This window comes from Phoca vitulina, unplaced genomic scaffold (genome assembly GCF_004348235.1).
Source record: "Phoca vitulina isolate PV1807 unplaced genomic scaffold, GSC_HSeal_1.0 scaffold47, whole genome shotgun sequence".
NCBI classification, from domain to species: Eukaryota; Metazoa; Chordata; class Mammalia; order Carnivora; family Phocidae; genus Phoca; species Phoca vitulina.
The window spans coordinates 5,020,678-5,032,316 of record NW_022589750.1 but is presented as its reverse complement, the minus strand read 5'-3'; positions in this window follow the sequence as shown (position 1 = coordinate 5,032,316).

Here is an 11,639-nt window from a genome sequence, read left to right as displayed (position 1 = left end):
GAGAATACTTTGATACCTTTTGAGTGATATCTGATATTTCCTGAAGCAATGTCCTAGCCTGTTTTCAGGCTCACTCCAACCCATCTACCTTATGAAAACATCCCCAATTGTAAACAAATACCTCTCTCTCCTGGATCTCCTTCAGAACCTACTGTCTCTAAGCACCCGTTTAAAATTTATTTAACATAAAAATAAAAATAAAATTTGTTTTATGATAACTTAGCTTGAGATATAGATATAAAGATGATAGATAGGGAAGGAAGGAAGGAAGAAATCTGAAAGAGAAAAAGACCATGCTTATGGATATTTATTTGTATTTATAAGTATATTCATCATCATTTATTAGTTCAATAATCATTTTTAAAGAGGTAAGTGAAAATCTATTTCATTGACTTATTTTTTAAAGATTTTATTTATTAGAGAGAGAGTGTGAGTGAGAGAGAGCATGAGAGGGAGGAGGGTCAGAGGGAGAAGAAGACTCCCACTGGGCGGGGAACCCGATGTGGGGCTTGATCCCGGGACTCCAGGATAATGACCTGAGCTGAAGGCAGACACTTAACCGACTGAGCCACCCAGGTGTCCTCATTGAATTTTTTTGACAAACTTGCATTAAAGCTCTGTTCACATACAACAATATGGACGACTCTCAAATGTGTCATGATTAAGGAAAAGAAGCCAGACTGAAAAGGCTACAGACTTCTGATTCTATTTATATAACTTTCCAGCAAAAGCAAAACCACACAGGTAGAAGGGCTGGGAGTGAGGGAGGGGCTGACTACAAAAGGCAGGGCGGAATTTGGGAGTAAGGAAACTCTTGTGTATTATGATTGTGCGGGGCTGGTCACATGACTCTCTAGGGTTGTCAAAACACTCAGAACTCCACCCTCAAAAGTGTGGATTTTACTATTCGTAACTTATGCATAAATTTAATATAATGAGGAAAAACTTTGTTCAGCATCTGCTGAAAATACTAAGTAGATTTTCCATTGATATTTATCTAAGTTAACCCGGTTCCTAGACCATCTGCTCCTCTTTGTGCTCACAGTAGATACTGATCATCAATTATGACATTTTTATTTCACTCGGAAGCAAGACAGGGCCTCATGGAGAATTTTCAACAGAACACTCCAGGCAGCCACCGACAATCTTTTTGGAACTGGCATGAGATAAAACCTTTTTGTTGCCTGAGACCCATGTCATCCCAAACAAGCACTACCATGTGCTTAGTTATACCTCCTCTGAGTGCAGGCGTAATGCTTACAAAGTTAACTTACCTTCAGGTGACTAACTTCATCTCCTGTATCTTCATTTAGTGCATATATATATTTTTTAAAGACAAATGTAAATGTCAGCACAGGATCACATTTTATAAGCTACATCCAGACTTACAATTTTCAGAAAGTGTGCCTCCAGACCTAAAAGCAGATCAAATGATCTCCAGATGTGACCGTGACATGAGGAAGGAGACTTGGGTCCAGAGCACCTGGGTGTGACTGCCCACTGGACCCTTCACAGTCATGTAAACAGAGAATATAAAGATGGACAGCAAATATTAAAAGCACAAATTACAACAGATCTCATTTTGAGCTCGGTACTGTGCCGGACATAGAGTGGTAAGCAACAGAAATAAATTCCCTGCCCCCTGGATCTGATAATCCAGTAGGAGTGATTGACATTAAAGAACTATTCACACAAATAAACAGATTTTGTATGTGCTATGAAGGAAAAGTACAGAGCGACAACGGGAACAATACAGTAGAATTAAGTGAGACAGGTGGAGGGAAGCCCAGCAGAGTTCTTTTTTAAGACGTGGTTAATAATCTGAAGGCTGTAGCAAACAGAGGCATTGACCGAGTGGGATGGATGAGGACATCCCAGGCAGAGATGCCTGCGCTCAGATCTCGAAGTGGGAAAAAGTATAGAGTTCTGGCTTAATGGTAGACCACCAGTGTTATAGGAAAACATTATTCTAGGAATAGGGTGACTCAAGCTCAGGCAGGAGGGGTGGGCATCAGCCAGGTCACACAGACCCCCTTAGTACACTTGGAGGATTTTAAGTATATCCTAAGAACACTGGAAAGACACAAATTCGAGGTGAATCATGCCTAATACTCGAAGCTAACATCCATGACAAAACTTCAAGAAAAAAAAAAAGATCCAATGTACTCTCTAAAATAAAATAGAATTAAAAACTTAGCAACATGAGCTTACATAGCATTTTATGCCTACCATTTGGGCATCATTTGTACACTGTGTCAATAAGGTATTTACATGTGTCTTTTCTGCTGGACTGAGAGCTTCCGGCAATTAGCAACTACATCTTATAAATTATTGTGTCTTCAGGATCTGAAGCTTAGTAGGTCCTCAATAAATATTTGTTGAATTGAAATAAATTAAACAAAATGTCTAAACATGCAAATACATAGTATTCCAAAACCAATTTCATATATTAATTCCCTGGTATGTCCAAAAGTACTAAGAAATGCAAAGTTACAGGTGCATCTGGCTAAGGATAAAATAGCCTTTTTGGAGCTGTCATGAATATGTGCTGATCAGAATTACTCTGAGAATCTTCTGTCATGTTTCCAGCAATGTGGAGAAAAACAAAAGACAACACAGAGATAAAATTACAGGTTACAAAGGATTATTTTTGGAATTTGTTCAAAGCCAAGACAAACACAGCCAGAGGATGAGAACAGCCAACTTGGGATAAAATTTCTCAATGGACCAAGAAGGAGTCAGAAAAGGTAATGACAGACCAAGAGCAGAGAACGAATCAAGGCAAACTTCTGAAATAGGGAATGGTGTGTGAAGCGATGACTAAATTTTACACTGATCCCTCAAACTAAGCATTAGCAGAAAGCAAAATGAGATAGATGTAGCAACAGGAAGAAGTTACTGGCAAGGTAACTGTTACAGGTTGAACTGTGTCCCCCTAAAATTCACATTTTGAATCCTGACCTCCATATGTAACCTTATTTGGAGATGCAGTCTTAACAGAGTTAGTCAATTTAAAGTGAGGTCATCTGCATGGTCCCTAACCCACTATGATTGGGGTCCCTTACTAAAAGGGGAAATTTAGATGCAGGGAGACCCATAGAGGGAAGATGCCATGTGAAGAGACAGAGAGAGATGGTCATCTACACACCGAGGAAAAGAGACAGGAGCAGATCTTCCCTCAGAGCCCTCAGAAGGAATCAACCCAGCCAACACCTTGATCTTGGACTTCCAGCATCGGAAACTGTGAGAAAATGCTTTTCTGTTATTTATGCCCCCAAGTCTGTAGTAATTTGTTAAGACAGCCCTAGTAAAGTAATACAGTAATCAACCTGAAAAATCCTCATTTATTGGAGGATTCAAAAAGTAAAGGGGGGAAAATGTAGTTGAATGAGTAGATCAAGGAGATAAATGAGGTCTCCTCGGGCTCATGTTTACATGAAGTAGGTTTTTCTGGTAGAAACTCATTTACCAGAAACTACACAAGGTTGGAGCCTCGAATGAATATAAACTAGTAACAAGGAATGATAATAATAGGTCTTAACATGTGCTGGGCACAGCATCATGCGTTTTACATGAGTTATATGCCTCGATCTTACAACTACTCTGTGAGTAGGTTGAATTCTTTCACAGATGAAAATACTGATTCTCAGAGAAGTTTAGTTTCCTTGCCCAAGGTCAGACAGCAGTAAGAGATAGCAAAGATCCCCTCCTGGCTCTGGCAGGGTAAGAAGGAGAGTAACCATTGTGTGAACACACCAAAACCCTTCTCCATCACGAGGACCTGTTACCCAGAGGGAACGACACTAACCAGAGCCTCATCACACTCAAGGGAAAGACATATCTCCAACTCCAGCCCCCTGTAGTTTTCCTCTCTCACCTAAGAGGTGAAAATAAAAGCTAAGAAAAACTTGCAAAGGTCACAACCCAGGACACAGACCCACTGAAAACTGAGATTTAATCCTAAGATTCTAGAATGCTTCCCTCTCTCATTGCTTATCATCACATCAGCAAGCCTCCAATATAATAGCATTTTACAACTAAAAGAGCTGCAAGGTACAGACTCTAATTAAGGAGGAGTTCTTAGGGAAGCCCAAGGATAAAAGAGATGACAAAAACAAGGGCACCAGAGGAATATAAAGCTTCTGGTACCTGCAACTACAAACCAACTCCTAGCCAAGTTAACATAAAACCTCACACTAAAGGCTCATTTACTCAGTCCCTATTACCTGATTTATCATTTCTGCCTCGCAACAAAAAGGATAAGAAGCCATCCTGGAAGATAAGAAAAAATACAGTTGACAATATGAAACAAGCATGAGAACCAGACACAGATATGACACAGATTTTGGAATTGTCACCTAGGGAATTTTTTTAAAAAGATTTTATTTATTTATTTGAGAGACAGAGAGAGCATGATGGGGGGGTGGAGGCGCAGAGGGAGAGGAAGAAGCTGACTCCCCACTGAGCAGGGAGCTCAATGCAGGACTGGATCCCAGGACCCAGAGATCATAACCTGAGCTGAACACAAACACTAAACTGACTGAGCCACCCAGGCACCCCTCACATAGGGCATTCAAAATAACTGTGATTAAGGGCACCTGGATGGCTCAGTCGGTTAAGTGTCTGACTTTTGATATCAACCCAGGTCTTGATCTCAGGGTCGTGAGTTCAAGCCCTGCAAAAAATAATAATAATGGGCGCCTGGGTGGCTCAGTTGGTTAAGAGACTGCCTTCGGCTCAGGTCATGATCCTGGAGTCCTGGGACCGAGTCCCACATCGGGCTCCCTGCTCAGCAGGGAGTCTGCTTCTCCCTCTGACCCTCCCCCCTCTCATGCTCTCTCTATCTCATTCTCTCTCTCAAATAAATAAATAAAATCTTTAAAAAATAAAAATAAAAAATAATAAAATTAAAAAATAAAATAACTGTAATTAATATGTTAAGAGCTATAATTGAAAAAATTAACTATATGCAAGAACAGATTGGTAATATAACCAAGAGAGGGCCAACTTTAAGAAAGAATCAAAAGTAAACACTAGACAGCAAAAATTCTGTAGCAGAAATGAAAAATGTCTTTGATAGGCTCATCAATAAAATTCTCTCCTCTGACATGGTTGAGGAAAGAATCATCAACCAGAAGAGAGATCAAGAGAAATTTCCCAAACTAAGATGCAAAGATTAAAAAGGATGAAAAAAAAAAACCCAGAATGTCCAAAAATCGTGGGACAATTTCAAAAAGTGTAACATACATGCAATTGGAATTCTAGAAGAAAAAGAAAGAATAAAGCAGAGGAAATATTTGAAATAATAATAACCGAGAACTTTTGAAAATTAATGACAGACACCAAACCATACATCCATGAAGCTCTGAGAACACTAAGCAAGATGAGTACCAAGAAATCTACACTTAGGCAAATTGTCTTCAAATTTCAGAAAACCAAAAGCAAAGAGAAAAATTTTAAAGCATACAGATCTACATTAAGAAAGGAAGAGGATTGGAAAAGGAATAATTGAAGGTAAAATAAAATATTTTATTTTTCTTATGCTTCATTTATCAAAAAGATAACTGTTTAAAGTAACAATAATAAATAAATTAGGGCATATGGATAAGTGGACTGAATGACAGTAATACCATAAGGGATGGGAGGGAGAAATTGGGAATACTCTGTTATAAGGCAGCTACATTATAAGTGGTATAATATCATTTGAAGGTGGGTTTAGATTACTTAAAAATATATATTGCAAACTTTAGGGCAACTGCTATTTTTTCAGTAAGTATAATTGGTATACTATGACAAAATGGAATCATATAAAATGCTCAGTTATAACCAGAGAAGGCAAAAAAATATTTTTTTATGAAGGAAAGAGCATAAAAAATAATTATGTACCACAACCCCGTGGGATTTATTGTAGGTATGCAGTGCTGGTATAACATTTAAAAATCAATCAGTATAATGCAGCACATCAACAAACTAAAGGAAAAAAATCACAAAATAGCAACTATTTCAGAAAATATTTTGACAAAATCCAAAACTCATTCATGATTAAAAAAAAAAACAACTCTCAGAAAACTAGGAATACAGGGAAACTAACTTGACCAAAATAATCTACAAAAACCGCACAGGAAACATCATAATGGTGAGAAACTGGAACCTTCTCCCTTAAGATAAATACAAAGCAAGGATGTCCCCTCTGACTACTCCTATTCAACATCATACTGGAAGTGCTAGCCAGTGGGGGGGGAGGGAGATAAGAAAAGGAAATAAAGAGTGTACAAATTGGGAAAGAAAAACAAAAAGTGCCTTTGTTCACAGGTGATATGATTGCTTATGTGAAAAATCCCAAAGAACCAGCAATATAGATATATATTAATTTTATAGATTGGCCTGAGAAATTGGAAGGATGTAGTTATCATATATAGAGACAGGTAATCAGCTTGTGGATCAAGCAGGTTTTGAAGGGAAGATCAACAATCCAGTGTAGGACATGTAAAATTTGAGATATCTATTAGATCTTCAAGTGGAGAGGTTGAGGATGCAGTTGAATATATGGTTTGGGGTTTGGAGTTTAGAAGAGGAGTCTTGTCTAGAGATATAATATAATTAATATATATTAAGATATAATATAATTAATATATAATAATTAATAAGCAAGTTCATCAAGGTCACAGGATAAAATACTAATATACAAAAGTCAATTGTTTTCCTATATAACTTCAACAAACAATTGGAATTTGAAACTAGAATTGCAATACTATTTACAATAACACTGGGGAAAAAAAAGAAATATTTAGGTATGAATCTAAGAAAATGTGTACAAGATGTGTATGTGGAAGGGCGCCTGGGTGGCTCAGTCAGTTAAGCATCTGCCTTCGGCTCATGTCCTGGGATCGGGAACCCAGGGTCCTGGGATCGAGCCCTGCATTGGAGCTCAGTGGAGAGCCTGGTTCTCCCCCTCCCGCTCCCCCCTGCTTGTGCTCTCTCTCTCTGCCAAATAAATAAATAAAATCTTAATTAAAAAAAGAAGCATGTGTTGAAACAACAAAACTCTAATGAAAGAAATCAAAGATCCAAATAAATGGAGAGATATTTCATGTTCATGGATTGGAAGACTCAATTTTATTAAGATGTCAGATTCTTCCCAACTTGATCTACGGATTCAGTGCAATCCCAATCAAGATCCCTGAGTTTATGTCCAGTATTGTAGTACGGGGCAATACTCTCAGTTGGGAATGAGGACACAGGAAAGGGTTTCAAGATCAAAAAAAGAGGATTAAGATTTAGTGCTAAAAACTGCCCATGATAGTAATTAATTTACATATCACTAAAGTGATCATATAATGCTCATAACAGTCACGTGATGGAAACTCATACTCTCTCCAACAAAACTTTTGACTTCACCAATCTTCCAGAGCTTCTATGGTCAAGGCCAACAATCTTCTCCACTCCAATGGTCAATTCTTCCCCCTCATCTTACTTGTATGGTACTGGTGGCAGTATTTGACAGAGTTTATCATTCCCTCCCCCTTAAAATACTCCTTCTCTTGGTTTCTAGAACACCTCACTGGTTAGTCTTCTCAATCTCCTTTGCTACTTCTCCCTCCCCTCTCTGATCTTTCCATATTGGAGAGTTCCACGGTTCAGTTCTTCATCCTCCACTCTTCTGCAGTGGTACCCACTCCCTAAGAGCCCACTCTTAGAGTTCCAAGGCTTTCAAAATGCATCTATATTGGATTCCAAATTTATATCTCCAGCCAAGACTCCTCTTCTAAACTCCAAACACCAAACCATATATTCAACTGCATCCTCAACCTCTCCACTTGAAGATCTAATAGATATCTCAAATTTTACATGTCCTACACTGGGATTGTTGATCTTCCCTTCAAAACCTGCTTAATCCACAAGCTGATTACCTGTCTCTATATATGATAACTACATCCTTCCAATTTCTCAGGCCAAGAATTTGGAGTTGTCCCTGATGTGACTCTCTGAAGTTCAGTAACCCATCCCTCTGCCTGTAATGTTCTAACCCAAGAGCACTCTTCCTTCAAGTCCTTTCTCAATCACCTTCTCCATGAGCCTACCCTGACTAGCCCTGTGTAATATTACATACAGTCCGGTTCAACCCACCTCCCCTAATACTTTCAATCCCTCTTATGCTTTTGTTCTCTTTTTCTCATGGCACTTATTAATTTCCATCACATACAACTAACTCATCAAACTATTTTCACAGTCTGTCTCTGCTGGGCAGAGATCTTCATCTGTTTTATTCACTAATACATCCCAAGCGTATAATATAGCAATCGGTACCTAGGAAACATCCCACAAATCATTAGGAATGTTAAGTGAATACAATTCTTTCTGTTTCACAGATGAGGTCATAAACTGCAGTGTGGCTGATAAATGATGAATTTGGAGTCCCAGATACGCTTGATTTCCAAATCTTGGTGTTTTCCATCATTGTGGTTTTTTTTTTTTTTTTTCCTCCTCTCTTTAGATTCAGTGCACCAAAACTGGCTACACATTAAATCACCCGAGGAACTTTTATAAAACCCTAGACCCCACTCTGAGTTTCATTCAGTCAGAGGTGAGGTCCATGTGTCCCCTGGCGCCATAGGAAAGTGATTCTGATGAGCATCCAGGTCTGTGGACCATTGTTATAGATTCTATTCTCTCATGTGGGCCGGTTTCACTTCCAGAATTCTTAAAGAATTTGAAGGGTATGTCTTGGAATAGTTAGCTTGTCAATATAGCAGCAGTTATATGGCATTATAAACAAGCTGCCCCACATTCTTCAATTTATAAAATAGAAGCTCCCCCTTTTGAGCACCAAAGTTTTTTTAAGTGAATCATTTCAGATCCAAATCTTTCTTTAAAAAAAAAAAAAAAGTGTGCTCAATGAATGTTAGCTTGTTTTTATGTGTGTTTTTCCCTGTCCCTGGAATGCCCCCATGTGGCCAGGCAATTCCCACTCATCCATCATGATGAAGTCCAAGCAGTCCCTTTTCTTGGATTCTTTTTCCAAATCCCTCCCCAGATTTCTTTTTGGAGTGAGACTCCCCTTCACAATACTCCTGTGGCATTTCCATGCCTTTTTATTGAAACAGCATGTTGTAGTAAGTGATCAACTCATCCTGATCTCCTGCTATGGTAATAGTAATAAGAACTTCTTTTATTTAAAAGAGGGAAACCCAACTCTAATTGACTTAAGAAAAAAAAAAAGAGAGAGAGAGAATTGATTGGCTTGTATAATTGCAAAATTCATGGGTAGACCTGTCACCCTAGGATGTGGGTGCTCAAATGATGCCTTCAGAAACCTGACTTCAATCTCAGGCAGAGGGCAGCAAGGATGGCCCTCAGAATCCCCAGGTTTCCATGCTGCCTTTTAGCCCCAATGGCAGAAAGAGAACACCTCCGTCCCGAGGGCCCTAACAAAAAGTTGTAGGACTGACTCTCCCTGGGACGGACTTGTGTCATGTTCCTTCCATGAACCAATCGTTGTGGCTTGGAAAAAGTGAAGATGTACTTTGATGGGTCAGGCCTTGCTCTCCAGCCCTTGGAACCAGGGCTGGAATCAGTCCTTTCCCCCAAATCCCTCTGGGCAGAGAATGGGAAAGGGTGTCCTTCAAGAAGAAATCAAAGTGTAAAAAAAACACCAGATGCCCACAATCTGCTGGATGTGGGCTATGTAACTGTATTGAATATAGGCCCCTGGGACAGATACAAAGATTTTTTTTTTTTTTTTTGTCATCAGAGATAGAATGCTTAGCTCCAAACATGACTATTGGTAAAAGTACTATCAGCGCTTTAATTAGGTATCCCTCGATACCTAATGTTGCAGGATGACAAAGCCAACAGCGGGGGAAGTTGGAAATGTCACCCTCGTTAGTGGGGTTATTCACAGGAGGAAAGACGCACCCAGGGCCCTGGGGAGTGTCAGAGGGCAGGTTCCTGCCAAGAAACTGAAGTGAGTGTCAGAGACAGGAGCTGCAGGGCCTTGGGGGAGTGGGGAGGGGTCAAACCGAGAAATACAGCAGAGGGAGGAAGAACTTCTCCCCGGGGGGATCCTCAGGACTTTTTTCCAAGGTGATCTTGAAATGTGCATGTTGTGGTTATTGCTTATTTATTTCCCATTTATATTAATGTCCTCTTATTATGGGCAACTTCTAACTACCACAGACTTGAGCTCTCTGACCAAGCAGAGGGCAGATGAAGGTGCTTTCTGAAATGCAGGTGCCTTCCCTCCCCCAAAGCCCTGCCAACCAGCCCATGCTGCAGAGGGTGAGACGGCTGTCCTCATGCCTCCCCTCCATGCTGCCCGTCGCAACAAACCAAAGGACTGACTGGCCACAAAGCCACCAGATGTCCTAGTGAGGAAGATGTGGGCTGCAGCAGGAAGAAGGGAGACTCAGCCCAAGTCCCGATGTGGGGTCCCTACTCTGTCACTAACCAGCCACGGGACCTCAGGCAAGTCAGCCAAGCCTCACTTCTCAGTTTCCCCCTGTGTTAAAACATCAAAACAAAAGCAAAACGTGGAGGATTCTGCACTCTCTAAAATCCCATTGCAATCAATGAATAAAAGCTTTTGTAGCTAGGACAGGATCCGGATCTATTGGGTGGAAGAGCCTCCTAGTTGTAAGGAACAGTATCCAATTCTGGCTAAGTGAAGCTCAAGGGATATTGAGTTATAAAGGACTGAAGGGAGTTTGGAGAGTCGGGCTTGAGAATGGCAGAAGCCAAGCAGATCCAGAGGCAAGGGTCCAGGACCACATTTGTCCCATAACAAGAGCGACTGGAATACGAGCCGTTTTAAGAGTCCTGTCTCTCTGCAAGGGAGGGATCACCTCCTTGTCCGAGACTGGGTCATGGGATGGCTAAACACCAATGACTTCTCAATCAGACTGTATTTAACAAGAAGAAGACCCTTGGAAATGGAAACGGATGCCCAACATCCAGAAAACATTAAAAAAAAGCTGTCACCCTATGAGGAACCCCTTTTCCTCCACAAGTCTGGAATCCCAACAGCCCCGGACCACATGTGCATCCATAGAGAACTTCCAAGGTCACAGCACGGCTACTCAGCCCCCGGATGATGGCTCTGTGTCCCCACTGCTCTCTGCAGCTTTCCGTAAAGACCAAGAATCCCTTGGTCATTAACCCCCCAAGCCAAGTAACTTAAAGAGAAATCTTCCACACTGTTAATGGCTTAGCCAAGCGGCCATCACAGATAATGCTGCATTGGCACGTGGTTTACCAAATTGCATTTACAAATGATACATTAAAATGGTGGTCTCTGTCCACCGGGGTCAGGCCCTCTGGAATCTGCAGAAGGAGTGCTGGGTATAAGATCAGGGACTCAAATCGGAGTCCTTGCTTGGTGTGTGTGTGTGCAGGGGCGCTGTCTTTTGCTTCTTAGCATCCAAGCCTGCTAGCAGCTCTGTTTTGCCATCCCCGTGGCTGCCCCACATTCCCATCCCCCCAAACCTTCTCACTCCCAAACCACACCCCCAACACACACACACCCTCACCCTCCACAATGTTTTTCAGCCTCTCTGTCTGAACACAGCATCAGTCCCTGAGGCCAGGCCAAGGACCTGCCTCTCTGGGTTGATGAGAACAGGCTCTCTCCACCTCCCTCTCTC